This window comes from Chionomys nivalis, chromosome 3 (genome assembly GCF_950005125.1).
Source record: "Chionomys nivalis chromosome 3, mChiNiv1.1, whole genome shotgun sequence".
Lineage (NCBI taxonomy): Eukaryota > Metazoa > Chordata > Mammalia > Rodentia > Cricetidae > Chionomys > Chionomys nivalis.
This window is the reverse complement of record NC_080088.1, coordinates 106,287,437-106,303,354: the sequence shown is the minus strand read 5'-3', so window position 1 is coordinate 106,303,354 and position 15,918 is coordinate 106,287,437. Positions and strand designations below refer to the sequence as shown.

Here is a 15,918-nt window from a genome sequence, read left to right as displayed (position 1 = left end):
GATTAAAACTAAATTTGTAACACATTCTAGGCACACTATATTCAAGTATTATAGAAATGTGAGCAAAGGAACTGAGGATGCTCAACCCTAAGTAGGATGCCTTAATCATATCCCTCCGGCCATGGCTTGGAGACTTCACCACCATGGTAGACTGTACCCTAGAACGCTGAGCTGGAATAAACTCAGTTAAGTCAATTAAGTTGTTTCATGTCAGAAATTTTGTCACAATAAGAAGCAAAATAGTCAACACAGTGGGTTTTTCATTTTGGATTCTGTATGAAGTTTTCACGATGTCCTTTGGCGTTTACAGTCCTAACGATGTCCTTTGGCATTTACAGTCCTAACGTGGCTCAAGGGGAAGAGTATGTAGGTGTGGAACATCTTTTAGAACATTTGGGCATCTCTGCCCTTCTCCTCCCCAGGATTCAAATCTCACCTTGGACAGGAGCCCCACTGCTCCCTATTGCTCTGCCCTGCTAGTGACACCAGCTAAGGTTGCCCCTCGGGTCCACCTTCCTGGTTTTGTTTCCATCACTGTGACAACATACCCTGACCAAAGGCAACATAGGGGAGAAAAAGGTATATTTGTCTTAGAATTCTAGTCTGTCATTGAATAGAACGAAGGCAGAAACTTAAGCAGTTAACAGTCAAGAGCAGGGAGCAATGAATGTATCTTTGCTTTATGGCTCTCATCTTCCTTCCTGTTGTCTTATATAGTCCAGGACGCTCTGCCTAGGGAATGGTGCTACCCACAGTGGGCTGGGTCAGTGAACAATCGAGACATCATTTCACAGATGTGCATACAGGCCAACCTGATCTAGACAACACCTCGGCTGAGACTCTCTTCTCTGGTGACTCTAGGTTGTGGGAACTTGCCAGTCAAAACCAACCAGCCCAGGCAGTGATCAACGATACCCGGGATCACAGGGCTCCACAAAGGAGTCTTGCCTAGGATTTAGAGTCTATGGTTTCCCATTATCTGAAACCCTTTCTTTCAAAGCATAGACTCTGTCCTCTGCATTTTCTTGTGGGGACTTGAAAAGGTGTTTCCTTTCTGTTACTGTAATGAAACATTCTGACCAAAAGCTACCTGGGGAGGAGAGGGCATGTTTGTTTATATGACTTCCATGTCACACTCCATCAATGAGGGAACTCAGGGCAGGAACTGGGAGCAGAAGCCATGGATGCTTGGGCTAGCTCACTGTCTTGTGAAGAGTTAGCTTTCTTACACAGCCTAGGCCTACCTATCTAGGGAATGGTGCTGCCACAATGGACGGAGATCTCATACATCAATCATTAGTCAAGGCAATCACTTAAAGACAACACCCCCAAGCTGGCCTGATCCGGGCAATTCTTCAATTGAGGCTCTCTCTTCCCAGGAGACTGTAGGTTGTATCAAGCTCATGATAAAAAATCAGCCTGCAGAGCAGGACTCCCATCTCATTATCAAACGGTCATTAAGTCTCCTGATACCTTTCTCTCTCTCTGGATCAAAGACCTTCCTCTGGGGGAAGATGGCAGATGCTTCCCCGTGTCACCCCAAAATTAAAATCGAGATTCGGCAGCCATTCTATAAGAAGGATAGACCCAAAAGACCAACAATGCAAAATTCCCGGTTGCAATAGCAACGCCTCTAATTCGGAGTTGCACACGTCTTGTCGTCATTTCCCTGATTAAATTTAGCTTCAGCTTATCAGAGGAGGGGAACCGGCTTCTGGCTGCGTGCTAATTATTCACCACTGTCTAATTAATGAGATTTTCTGCTGTACTCAGGGGCTTGAGTCACAGCAGGTATGATATACATAGATACGCTCTAAGTATGATGTGCAAAAGATGGTAGCTCCAGGCCTCACATCAGTACCAGAGGGGATTCAGTCCTAGGCCATCATGCAAAAAGCTTCTTTTCTAACATTGGGTTTCCAAAGAAGAAACACACGGCAGCCCTCTACTGATCACAAGGTGTCTATCTACAACACGTAGCACTTTCTTTCGTGAACTTTAAATTGATACATCTCAGACGACGTAGGGCATAGAACACCTGCTCTGGCGCAGACCAGGTACGTGCGTTTTTTTCTTCTAGACTGTCAATACCACTTGTAGTTGATGGACTATGAAGTCCAATCCAATAGACTGTTTCCAGCTCAGAGATGTTAGAGAATCGGAAAGTTTCTACCTGAAGATGCTGGAAACTCGAAAGACATTACACCTGCCTCTGGGCTGCCAGGAGGGGATACTCGTCAATAAACACTTGTTCCATCAGGTGTATCTTACCCTCAGGTGTATCTGGCTCTCTCTGCCTTGGGGCATTTGGCAAATGACAAATATGAGATAGAGTCTTATGAAAGCAACCTGTTGCACATCACACACGTGTGTGAGCCACGAGACTATTATCAGAGACACCATAGGAAGAAATGACGGCTTTGATCCATTGTAGCCCACTAGATGCTCAAGCTTTAAAATTTCATTTTTGATTTTTATGTGTGCATATGATGGGTTTGTATGTGTGTGTGAGTGCATCACATATGTGCCAAAGCAATTGTATTGTGTGGAGGTCAGAGGCCAACCTTGGGTATCGGTTTTTGCCTTCTACATTGTTTGAGCACGCTGCCGAGTTCAGCAGGCTTGCTGGACTCCTATCTCTGCCTCCCGTCTTGCCACATGAGAACTGGGATTCACGCAGCTTTATGTGAATGTTGGTTGGGTTATTTACCTTTGAGTCTTCTTCGCAGCCCAATAAATTGGAGTTTTAATCAAACCAGTGCTTATTCAGGCATTCATCACTTTCCTTCATTCATTCAGAATCTCATTACTATCAAGCAGCTGCCTTGTCTCAGGTTGTCTGTTAGTGAGAGTAGATGAGTAACACATGTCCCAGTCTAGAATCTCTCCAAATCATGAGGGTGGCTCCATGCTTTGATCTACTGAGGACCAGGCCATTCTATGCACAGCAAGGGCATAGCCCGCCTGATACCTAAGTCTGTGGAAAGACTCATTGGCAAAAACAAAAAACAAAAAACAAAAAAAAAAACCTCAATTAAAGCTCTTGAGAATGTCTATGATTTGATCATTCAACTCCAACTTTGGTTTGCAGGACTTTGCAGGCCTTGGCGGCAGGTTTACAATCTGCCGTAGCTTGGCCCTGCTACCTCCATGAGGCCTGTTCTTGTTCCAACCAAGCTGCCCCAGAACCCTAATTTACTGTCCTATTGTTATTCTTTCCCAGAGAACACAGAGAACATGGGGGAGGCTTGAGGGTCATGCCTGTCTCTACGAGAGAGCTCAGTTCTCTTGCTTTTCCGATCAGTTGTCGTCTCTGCAGCCCCTTCCCTTCCTATCGACTGGGATAAGCAGGAAGATACAGCACAGTTTTAAACATCACCCATCAATTCAGCTCCTGAACCTCTTCTGTAATTTCCCACCAGCCACCTCTGAAATAACTCTCCTTTTTTATGTGGAAGCTTGGGGAAAATCTACTACATAGGAAGTGTATGGGCATCTAGTACATAGGAAGTCTATGGGTGTCTCTTCACCTAGGTGAGGGGAAGGTGGCATGATGAATGGGAAGCAAGGTTTCCCTCCATATAATCCTAGTCCCCTGTGTGACAGCCATCAGGGATGGCTCTCAGTATCCTCTTTCCTTGTGATTTCTCAGATAAGATTCCTTTCCTAAGAAATGCTGATAGGCCGCGCATACAGCAGGAAGCCCAGGGGAATCTGTAAAGAAAGATGCTGGAAGGCCTGGAAACAGGAGCATTGCCTTGGAGGCTCCAGGATAATCAGGAAGGGTGGTGATGCTGTGAAGAATGCACAGGAAGTGATGTCAGACAGGTACAGGGCCAAGAAGGTATATGGGAGACAGAGTGAGTTCCCGAGACAATTGCAAGCCATTTGCCTTCACTTATTAATACTAAAATTTACCTTGAGGGAATTGGGAAGCCACAGAAGAACCAAGCAGAGAACTAATGTGACCTATTTTAAAATTAATAAATTATTTTAAAGTTCTCTATTACCTATGTGTATATGTATGCATACATATGTACATATGAGAGTTGGTCGGAGGACCACTTGCAGGAGGCAGTCCTCACATTCCACCGTATAGGACCCAGGAGTCAAACTCAAGTCTTCGGCCTTAGAAGCAAATACTTTGACCCATTTGGTCATCTCATCAGCTCCTGATGCACGTTTTCAGAGGATCCCATTGAGTACTGGGTTGAGAACAGGTTTTGGAACAGGGCACGAAGTCAAAAGCCATTATATCAGAGAGAGTGCTCATGGAAAATTTATGTGTCCATCCAGCTCTGACCATATATATCCTAGTTCTAAATAATTAAACCTAGGAAGAATTTGTGCAGACATTCTTGTAATTAAGAACACTGCTAAAGGCCTGTTCCTACCTAGGAGTGAATTTGCAAGTGATCGAAGTAACTAATAGATTCATTTCCCAACATGAGGCAAAATCTAAATTTATTACGACAATCATATCCATGCTAAAATTCAAGAAATGGAGGGAGGCACAACAAGTCTAGGCATTGTCCACTAATTACTGTTGTTTATAAACAACAGGGTCAACATTGCTTGTGTGTGTATGTGTGTGTGCGTGTGTGTGTATGCATGTCTGTGTTGGGAGGAGGCAGAAGTAGATGCTGAGTGTCTTTTTCAATTGCTCTCCACCTAATTTTTTTTTTGAGACAGGGTCTCTCACTGAACCTGGAGCTTCCCAGTTCAGCTAGTCTGGCTGGCCAGTAGGATCTGAGGATCCTCCTGTTTCCTTTCCCCAGCTCTGGGATTACAGGCCTGTTCCCCCAGGTTAGGGTTGCCACATGGGTGGTAGGAAGATTGAACTCAGGTTCTTAGACTCGCACTGCAAGCTCTTTACCCACTGAGTCATCTCCCCAGCCCCAGGGCCAGGGTTTAAATCTGGGCAATCCAACTGAAGAGCCTCCAACCTCCAGCACTTTGGGTTTCTTCCACATCACATAGCCCCATGAGATACAGAAGGGCTGCATTTCATATGAGGACACACTCTACAATTTGCTGCCATCTCTACCACCCCCTTCCATCCTAACTCATGTAAATGTTCATTTGCCTTTGATGTTCTTTCGGCCTGATATCCCTGGCCTTAAGTCTCTGAAACTCCTGTGATAAATTCTGTAGGTGAGGTGGTATGGGGAGGTGACGTGGCTTCTTTCTAGGTTCCAGACGACAGAAAGGTTTCATCTCCACAGGCTCAGGGCTGGTAATGTTGAGGATTGTCAAATCTATGACTAAGCACTATATAGAAAGATGCTCTGTGTTCACTCAGCTGGTGATGTCTGCCATGAGTATGGTACTGGGAGGTGTGTCCTGAGTGAAGTTTGTCTCTGTGGATGATGCTCTAGGCTAATTTAGAAGGTAGGGAAACATTAGGCCTTTTATGGTCTGTAAACGGAGACTGCACTTTCCGTTCCTGGATACCCAGACCCAAATAGTAACACATAAACTATATTAATTGCAACACTAGCCACTGGCTTAGGCACATTCCTAGTTAGCTCATACATCTTAATTAACCCATTTCTATTAATCTGTCTAAAGCCATGAGGCTGTGGCTTACGGTTAAGGTTCTGGCGTCCTTCTCCTTCACCACTTACATGGCATCTCCTGACTCTGCCTTCTTTCTCCCTGCATTCAGTTTAGTTTTCCCACCTAGCTATATTCTGCCCTGCCATAGGCCAAAACAGCTTCTTTATTAACCAATGGAAATAAAACATATTCACAGTATACAGAGGGGAATCCCATATCAATGATCCACTTTATCTCATTTTCTATGTTTCCATATTTCCCCAAAAGGTGAAGTCTCTGTTTGTCTTTACTTGAATTATTGAGGAAAAAATATATTCCTGGAAATTGATATGCTCCAATGTAAGCATTGGAACAAACTCACTTTAACAAAGAAATTGCAAGAAGAGATAAATATTCAACTAATTATGTGCTTTCTTTCTTTCTTTCTTTCTTTCTTTCTTTCTTTCTTTCTTTTTTTTTCTTTCTTTTTTGTCAAGTTGACACAAGTTAGGTCATCTTGGAAGAAAGAACTTCAAGTAAGAAATGGACTCCATCAGAACGGCCTGTGGGGTATTCTATCACTGTGGAAAGACCCAGTTTACTGTTGGAGTGCCACCCCTGGGCAGGTGGTCCTGGGTTATATAGGAAAGCAGGTTGAGCCAGCCATGGGGAGTAAGCCATTAAGAAACATTTCTCCATGGTCTCTGGTTCAGTTCCTGCCCTGGCTTCCCTCAGTGGCCTATGTAGACCAGATAATTCCTTTCCTCCGCAAGGGACTTTAGGTCAGAGCACTCTATCACAGCAGTGGAAGCCTATCTGGGACATCCACGGGCCTGAGGTCTTCCTGAGTGAACTGCAGTATCTGAGGCAGTTTGATGCGGAAATGAGCCCTCCCCCTCCCGCCTCCCAGGAGACAGTGTCCTCTCAGAGTTCTTGAGTAGGGATTTCCCATGAAGAACTGGGTCAAAACTGGGCGGATGGGACACAGTTTCTATCGCTGCTCCCCAGCTTTCTCTGGTATTGGTTGTGATTCAGGACAAACATTTTTAAGGCTAGTGACACTTGGAGTTGAAGTATGTTTCACATCTACTTTGCCACCACAGCACGGAGCAGCAGAGACAACAGCAAATGCAGGGCTGAATTATGTTTTCTCGTGCTACAGTGAGCAAATATCCAACAAAACTCAGTTTTAAGAGGTGAGGGTTTATTCTGGCCCAAGGCTTGAGGAGATACATTCTGTCATGGTAGAGAAGGCATGGTGACAGGAATGGGAAGCAACTAGTCATTCTGTGTCCCCAGTCAAGAAGCAGAGAGCAAAGAACCAGGGAGTGAGACTTGAGCCATATTTAGCTTTTCCCCCTTAGACATTTATTATTTACTTATGCATAAGCGTGTTTGTCTGACTGTGCACGTATGGGCACAGCATGCAGACGCTGTGGAGGTCAGAAGAGGGTGTTGAATCTCCTGGATCTGGGGTTACAGGTGGTTATGAGCTGCTTGAGGTGCATGCTGGGTACCAAACTCTGGTCCTCTACAAGATCAGCAACTGCTCATACCCACTAAGATATTTTTCCAGGCCCTGGGGCTGGGCTATAAAAACCTCAAAGTCTGTCCTAGTGACCCTCTTCCTCCAGGGAGGCTCTACCTTTGAAAGGTCCCACAACCTTCTAGGTGAGCATCCAACCATTTGTGAGACCAGGTGTTCAATAACTTGACCCTACAGGGAAAGGTTCATATGAAATCCACAGCAAAAGGATGCCAGTTTTGTTCCATGGCAAAAATGGCTTTCCAATGCCCAGCTTGGGAATGGGGACTGTGAAGGTTCTATCATCTCTGTGATGTATCGACACCCTGCTGAGCCTCACGTACCTTATAGGAAATATAAGAATAAAATGTTTCATGGTGTGGTTGTGAGGATGAAAAAGTAGATGCTTATTTGCTATGAAGTGAGTTTCCAGCAATTAAACAGCCACTGTATCAGTTTTCATTATTTTATTGATATCTTTGTCTCCCTTTATTCTCCATAAAATCTGGGTCAAATGGTCAGATAGCAGCTCTGAAATTGCATATGAAATTTAAAAGCTGTTGGACAGGTAGTTGCAGAGAGAGAAGATTCTCATAAGGGTCACAGAGTGGGGAGGAATGTGTTCTTCCAAGGGAGAGATTAAAATGATTCAGTGTTACCAGATCACTCCTGAAAAAGTCTCTCCATTCAGTGTTCTCATGGGATGTTAGGATTCAGAGGCAAACAGAATCCAACCACGTGCAAACTTGCACAGCCTAGCTTCTCTTTCCCTTTCTTCTCATCCCCACCTTGTGTATTTGCTGAGTATGCCCTGGATGGGAGGGAGACATGCATGGTAGACTCCTGCATTCAGCGGGTGATCCTCCCCATCCTGTAGTCACAGGTTGCATATTCGTGCTGGAGGTGTATTTAAAAATGACCACCCTTTGTGGCTGGAGAGATGGCGCCCTGGTTAAAGTATTTGCCTCCCAAGCATGAGGACCTGCACTTGATCCTTAGACCCTGTGTAAACAGCTACACACAGTAGCTTGCACTTGTCTTCTTATGACTAGTGAGCCCCTGGCAAGCCTGCCTACCAATTTCGTAATCTCTTTGTTCTAGAGAGAATTTCTCTTTCAAGAAACAAGGAATGGCATGTGAAGTTGACTTCTGGCCTCCACACAAATGTGTACACAGGTACACATCATCCGCAAACACAGAAACACAGAAACCACACACACACAATGAAAAAGTGTATATAGTATCAAAGTGTCTTCCACCAATAGATTAGTGCAGCTCTCAGATCTCAGAGATGTCTCTTTGCACAGTGGGTGGTGGTCAACGCAGAAAGTCATAACTGGTCAGAGTGCAGAGCATAGGTGTCAGCAGAGACATAAACAGGACATCTGTATCAATCAGCCACCCTCCAAGGTGCAGGGATCATCTTGAAAGAGAGATTAGATTGTAAAAGCCAGAGGTCAGGAGGACCACAGCTAACCAATGTCTTCTGCACATGACAGGACCACTACACTCATGACCACAGCAGCTGTGATTGCCCACACAAGATCAAGTCAGTAAATACACTATCATGGAGGAAAAAACGGGTCATGATCCCTCATACCATAGCTAAGGAGCCTTTTATAGCTGGTGGCTCCTGTGGGAGGGAGAGTCCATTTTCTTTAAGGGTGTGTTCCTGGATAGGTCAGTCAGGCCCTGGTGGATGGCCACATAGCAACGAGTACATGACCATCACAAATCGGGTTAAAAAACTGTTGAATTAAAAAGAATATATACATACATATATATGATGTTCTCCAGGAATTAATAAACACCCTGTGCCTAACGGATGAAAGACTGTCTATGAGGATGTCAGACAAATTCATCACTCCTGCCAGATGGAAGACGTCGAGAGACACTCGTCTTCTGCATTGATGTGTCAAGCATCACATAGAATGTAAAGGTGATCAGCCATCCCTCCAAACTGTCTCCCTGTGTTCCTTGCTGCTGCTGACAGAGGAGGTCTTCAGAGGAGGCAGCAGGCACTCCTGGGGAGACACAAAACCCTGCACTGCCCCATCCCTGGCTGGAGAGTTAAGGAGGGGCTGTAGGGAGGACAGTGCGGAGTATAGAGCCTTCCAACTGAGAAGAAACTAATGAGCTCTGTCCCTCCTGGTGGCATCTCTGTGGCTGTTCAGTGATTGGAAGTCCAGTTGGATGTGTGTGTGTGTGTGTGTGTGTGTGTGTGTGTGTGTGTGTGAGAGAGAGAGAGAGAGAGAGAGAGAGAGAGAGAGAGAGAGAGAGAGAGAGAGAGAGAGAGTCCTTCAGCAGGCTGGTACCTTCTGTTCTCCCCAGGAACAAGGCTACTGAGCAGACGAGCTGGTTCTTTGAGCCCCAACTCTAAAGCACCCACTGAGGTACTGAGTGCTCTCCTGAAAGCCCCACCCTTTTCTGTTCCTCACAGGCACCTGGTTGGCTTGTTAAGTGGCGCACTCCGGTCCCCAGCTCCACACTTCTCTTCTCCCGGCAGGTTGTCCTTCTCCTGGGACAAAGGTGTCCACAAAGCCCTGCCTTGGGGGAGTATCACAGCTTTGTTCCATGGTCTCCTGCTGGTGAACATCTCTGGGGAGGGGCCAGGGTGGGCCTGAAATCTCTGAGCTGCTCTGACATGAGTGAGTGTGGTCTGTGCCCAACTAGGACTGGCTGGAGCTGAGCCCCCTTTGCCGCTACCAGTAGACATGGGTGAGCAAAAGGTTCATACTGGAGATGAATACTTGACCCTATGAGCAGTGCAGACTCTTGAAGGAGGTGGTAAGCTCCCATCAGCTGACTTCCCACACGCAATTGCCCTACTCTGATGTTTCCTGCATTCTGTCAAGATTCCCCCAGTCCCCACATCCATCCCCCACTGAGTGACTACAGGGGACTTTCTGATTGTACTGCTTTACTTTGGGGGTTTCAGCTCAGAGATCTGCCCAGGGGTTCCTGCTCCAAATGCATCTTTGAGATGATGTGGATTGGAACTGCTTGTGTTTGGGGATCCCTGGGATGTACTGATTTGCTCAAGGATGAGAGGCAACCTGAATACTTATGATTAGAATACACTCCAGGCTTTACGTAGGAATGTTCTGGAAGGCACACTTCTTCCTGTGGGCTATGAGCTGGCTCAGCAGCACCCACAAGGATGGGAGGCTTTTGTAAGAGTAGAGGTCAGAGCCTGCAAGATGGTTTAGCCAGTAAAGATTCTTGTCACTAAACTGGGTAACTAGAGTTTGATCCCTGGGACCCAAAATGTGAACTGACATCCCCAAGTTGCCTCTGACCACCCCAACAACTTCCATGATCTAGGCATACCCCCATGCAAAAAAAATGGATATAAATGTAATAAAATTCCATTCCCTGAGTTCCCACTGGGATTTGTCTCTAAGGCATGTACTGGCTTCTTGGGATCCTATTCTCTTCAGATGTAAGCCTTGCTCAACCTAGATGTAGTTGGGGGGGGGGCTTGGACTTTCCACAGGGTGGGATGCATGGCCCTCTCTTAATATTGGAGGGGGGTTGGGATGGGAGGATCTGAGGAGGGGGTGGGAGGGGAGGGGAGGGAGTGGGAATTTGGATTGGTATTTTTTAAGTAATAAAATAATAATAATTTAAAAAATTAATTTCACAAAAATAAATGTAATAAAATGTTTAAAATAACAAAAACCATACAGATAAAAGAGTAGAGCAGAAAGAAGGAAAATGACGCGGGGGGGGGGGTTGAAAGAGAGGAAGGGAGAAAAGAACTGAGGAGTGCGAGGGAGACAGAGAATGGATATCTGGTACTGTATCTTTACATTCTCAACAGAATCCACTTCAGCAGCCCAAACTCAGACCCTTTCTATCGTCTATGTTGGTGTGTGTGTGTGTGTGTGTCTGTGTAAATAAGTTTGCATGAGCGGGATTTCCCATAATTTCCAACCCTTGAATGTTACACTGGATGTTATTGCTAATATCAGAGATACTTCTGGGTAATCCATGTTTTCTAAAACAATAAACCCCAGGCATTCTCGAAGTCCACAGCTGGGGAGATCATGGGGGCAATAATGGGGCCCTTATGTCATTTACAAAACATTCTGAGTGAGTTTGCCTGTGGATTTCCCAAGAGGAGGCCCATGATGCACTTGGAGGAGACCCTAATGAAGATGAAGAGGGAGGCCCAGAAGGGAGAAGGCGCGTCTACCCGGGTGGGCTGATGCTGCTCTAAGGATCCTGAATGACACCGATGTACCACCTGTTCCAGGTGACTGTCACCATCTGTGATGTAGAGAGTGGCACAGCGGCAGCTGGGGAGGTCAGGGGACTGGAGCATTGCCTCGTGTGCCAGCCGCAAAGACTGGCGATAGATGTGAAACAGAATGTAGGGTCTGCCATTTTTCCTTGTGTCCTCTGCATCTCTGAGAGTGGCTCAGGAGTCTTTCCCAGGAATGAATGGATAGAAGCCCCTTCCTTCTCTAGGCTCATCCCCGAATACCAAGGCTGCATCTCGGCTGCTCTGATTGGGTACTCTGTGTATCTCTGAGATGATGGCTGGACCACGAGGACCCAGTGCTGGCTGGCCATCTGGACTTGTTGATGATTGTTGCAGGCTGCAGATGCGACCGGTGTGCCCTGAGCATATTGACTTTGTGTCCTTTCTCTGCAATGCCCTTTGGGACCTTGTCTGTTTGGCAGACTGGTTAATATTGACTGTCAGGTTGGTGAGATGGCTCAGCAGGTAAAGATGCTCGTCCCCAAGCCTGACAGCCTGAGTTCTGTCTTAGTAACTCAAATGGTGGAAGGAAAGAACTAACCTCTGCAGGTTGCCCTCTGACCTTCTCACATACACATACACATCATAACATAATAAGAGTACATAATACATACATACGAACATATACACACAAATGATAAATATAATACAACATTAAAAATACTGATTGTCAATTTGACGGGATCTAGAGTTACTGAGAAGTCAGGCCTCTGGGCTTGGCCATGGAGGGGTTTCTAGACTGGGTTAATTACACTGAGAAAGCCTACTCTGGACGTGGGCATCACCGTTCCATGGTGCCGAGCGCCAGCATTCATTTCTCTCCTTCCTGGCTGTTCATGGAATGTGACCAGCTGCCACTGTTGCCATCAAGATTTCTCCACCACGACAGACTGTCCATTTACGTTGTGAGCCAAAAGAAGCCCTTCCTTCCTTAAGTGGCTTTTTTTCCCCACTGGGCCACCGTAACTAACACAACATCCTTTCTGTCTTAGTTTAAGCCCCTCCCCCGAGGTCAGTTTTGTAACTTCATTAACTGTTTCTTGTTTGTTATTACAGACAGTCCAGCTGAAGGATGCTCCCCCTTAGGATTCTTTGACTCTATGAGAGTGGGGAAGTGATACACACTCAATAGAAATATTACTTTAAATGTTAATTTTGATTTTTTTTCCGGGGCTGGCAGTCGGTTCCATGGTACTCTACTGATGCTGTGTGTTTCCTTTTCTGCTGTCACAGGGTCTATAACTCATTTTCCACAGGGCACTGTTTCATTGGTACATTGACTTTATAAGGTGGCCAATCTGTTCCATGAAATATTGAGCACTCTTTTACAAGACAGATAGAGTTTGTGTTCCAAGGTTCTGCCCAACTGTGAACTGATGCGGACGCTCAGGGAGGCGGGGGCAGGGCAGGCTGCTCAGGTTACAGTACTAAATATGTTTTAACTCAAGATGCTCTTGACTTAATGACAGTGAGAGAGTTAAAATGAAGCTACTTCCCCTAAGGATTCCTAGCTAAGAAGTGTATTGTTGAACAGTATCAAAGCACTGGTAACGTCAATTGCCCTCATGCTAAGAACCCTTTTAAAGCTTATTTTTCCTTTACGTAAGCTATGATGTTGGAGGCTGTGATGGTTAGGCTCCCTGATTGACAACTGCCAGACTCCTTGGTGCTCTGGATGACTCGCTTCAGCAGAGGACTATCAGTTGAGAGGTCAGCCTTCATTACAGCCAGCCTGCTTTGGACACTGCAAGACATTGAGGAAGCTACATAGCAACCACAGCTGCTTGCTGCCATTGCACAAATCTAGCTCCAGGGGGCACTGTCCCAGGCACAGCAGTTTAGGCAGTTTGAGCAAGAGCTTGCTGCTGTCACAAGCTTCAGTAGTCATACTACCCAGGCCAGAGGAGTACCAGAGGGAGCACTCTCTGTGGTTTCTTTTTGATTATATAAGGATATTGGACTCTTCCAGCCATTGCTGTGCAGCATTAGGCTCAACCAAAGGCTTCTCATAAGTAATGCTTTCCTGCCTATTTTCAGTCTTTAGTAGAACATAAGAAGCCGGTCATACAAAGTGGAGATGGTGCGGTGGTGAGGTAGTGGGAGGGAAAAGGTGGTGGAGGTGGTGGTGGTGGCAGTGGCTGCAGCTGCAGCAACAAGAGGGTGATTTCAAAGTTCCAGAGAGTGACTGGGGTAGAAATGGTGGGAAGCAGACGTGGTGGAGACAAGGAGGAACAGCAGAAGTAGAGGAAGGTGAGCGCGAAGAAAACCAATGCTGAAAAAAGGTAGAAAGACGGGGAAGAGTAGGCTCCGGTGGCCAAGCAGATCCCAGAGAACTGGCAACCCTTATGGGCTAGGGGTTTCAGACCCCGCCTTGTCAAGGACCATAGCACTACCTCTGCAGGAGCTGAGCCTCCCAGCTATTCAGGAAATGAAACACGAGCAGGAACTGCCTGCTGCTGCTGTTCCTGCTACTTAGCAAGCTGAGGGTTACACCAGCTGCCAAGTACTGGTGATTAAAGCCCAGATTAATAAGCCTCCGAACTGAGTCCTAACAGTTTAAGTCTCTGGCTTCTAGAGCCTAGAGCAACGGGTCTGTAGCTCTTAGGGCTTTGAGAAATGAGTCTCTGGGTCTGCCTTGGGTACTCAAGAGCCTAGGCCAACCAGCCCCAGTCCACCTGACCCACTCATGATTTCTGTCTGAGAGCACTAGCCCAGATGGCTGTTTGGAAGTGATGGGTCCTCAGGAGGTAGCTCCATCACCACTGGAGGGGCCGCTGTATGGCATTCACTTGTTCGCCTTGCAAGTATTTGTTTATTATTCATGACGTGCCGGGTATTGCAAAGGATGGGACTATAGCAATGAACAGAAGGAACCAGAACATCCTCCACTCATGGAGCTGATATTCCGATGAGAAAAATCAATGAACACGGTTATCTGTTTTGTGTACATGAACATATATATTATATCACATATATAATGCAATATATGAATAACTAAACATGATGTATATTATATAGGTACATATTTTATTATGTAATATGTATGAATAACTAAACATGATATGCATTGTAGAGGTGCACATTTCATTATGTATTTATATATGAATAAAGAAATGTAAGCAGGTGGGAAAAGCCATGCTGGGTATCCATGACAACTTTGCCCATGCTGGAAAGCCAAAGACTGTGGAAGCTAAGTGAGGGCACTGGCTACATAGTCATCAAGGGGAGAGCTAAGATGCTAAGATGGAAAGGGGTTCTTGCCCTCAAAAAACCCACAGAGGCACTGGGTGGCTGGAACGACAGAGGGTGGTGTGAGGTGTGGAGTGTGGGTTCTCTGAGCCAGAGGGGAAGCTGGTGAACGGTCCTCAGTCGATGAGTGGTGCTGTTGGCTGTCACATCTTGGCTGCTGCATTGAAGTAGATGTGGGGAAAGCACATGGGTATGGTTGAGTGTGGGGGTGAGGGGAGAGGGCCATTCCTTGATCTAGAATCCACAGTGTCCTGGACCAGGATGGGGCCTATCCCAGAGAAGAGCTGTTGAATGGGAAAGCCTGAGAAGGGATCCCCAGAATGATTTGCAGAAGATTCGATATGAGAGACAGAAAGGGAAATCAAGATAAGGTGAGACACTGGCCAGAGACACTGAAGGCCCGCCTGTATGTTGTAAAGAAGATTCTGGAAGTAGGTTGGAATGGCATGTTATGTAAAGCACCACACTACTGATCCATTCTCCTGTAAATCTGCCTCCTCACAGTTCTGGTTAAGTGTGCTGCCTGGTTTTTGGTGGTCCTGGCATCCTGAGAAGAAACTATCACCAGGAAAAAGTGGAGAGATATCTGTCACCATGGCTCTGACTGTGGAGTGGGTGACGGCAGCCACAAAAATCCACTCCCTCCTGCTGTCTGCAACCTTGCTGAGAGATTCCTGACCCAGCCAAACTGGAATCATTGGCCTCAGGCTTCTCCCGGTATGCCTTTGCCTTGAATCATTTCTGCTTTCAAGTTAAAAAGAGAAAGAAGAGTTTGGGAGGAAGGATGGGGTTTGGGGAGCGGAGCAGAGGGATGGGTATAGTGTGTGGTGTCCCTCCCTCATGTAGAGAGCCATGTGGGAGGGCCAGGGGTTGGGAGACAACTCCTCTCTCCAGTGGCTGATTTTGTAAATCAAAGTTAGTTATAATCATAAACTTTATGCCTTTATCGATCTCAAACAAGTCTGTAAATGCATCATGGAGCATGGCTGTATGTTCACCAGTCTGGGTCGTGACTCTCCTTCCCATTCTTTTACAGTCCAAATGGGTGGAAAGAAACCTCTATTGTCAGTCTGTGGAGGGGGTGTGGATGGCTTATGGTCCCCGCACCCCACTGCTGCCTCCCAGGGTCTGGGAAAAGATCAATGTCAGGCGACACAGACCCAGAAGAAAAGTCTCAAAGCCCAGGCATGGGCTAGAGCAGTGTTTTTTCCTCTTCAGTTTTGGGCTAGGAGACACTCCCGATTTAAGTGGCAGGAAACTCAGAATGGAAGGCACCCTGCAGATCCAGCTGGAGAGAACTACCCACACCCAGGCAACTATGGGTTTCTGCAGCGGAGAG

The 15,918-nt window shown here is 46.3% G+C and overlaps 1 protein-coding gene across 1 annotated transcript in view; it reads right to left on the bottom strand.

Annotated features, from left to right (window-relative positions):
- The window catches only part of Tmem132d (transmembrane protein 132D), a 630,452-nt gene that overhangs the window by 64,582 nt on the left and 549,952 nt on the right, over positions 1-15,918 (bottom strand). The window lies entirely within an intron of this gene.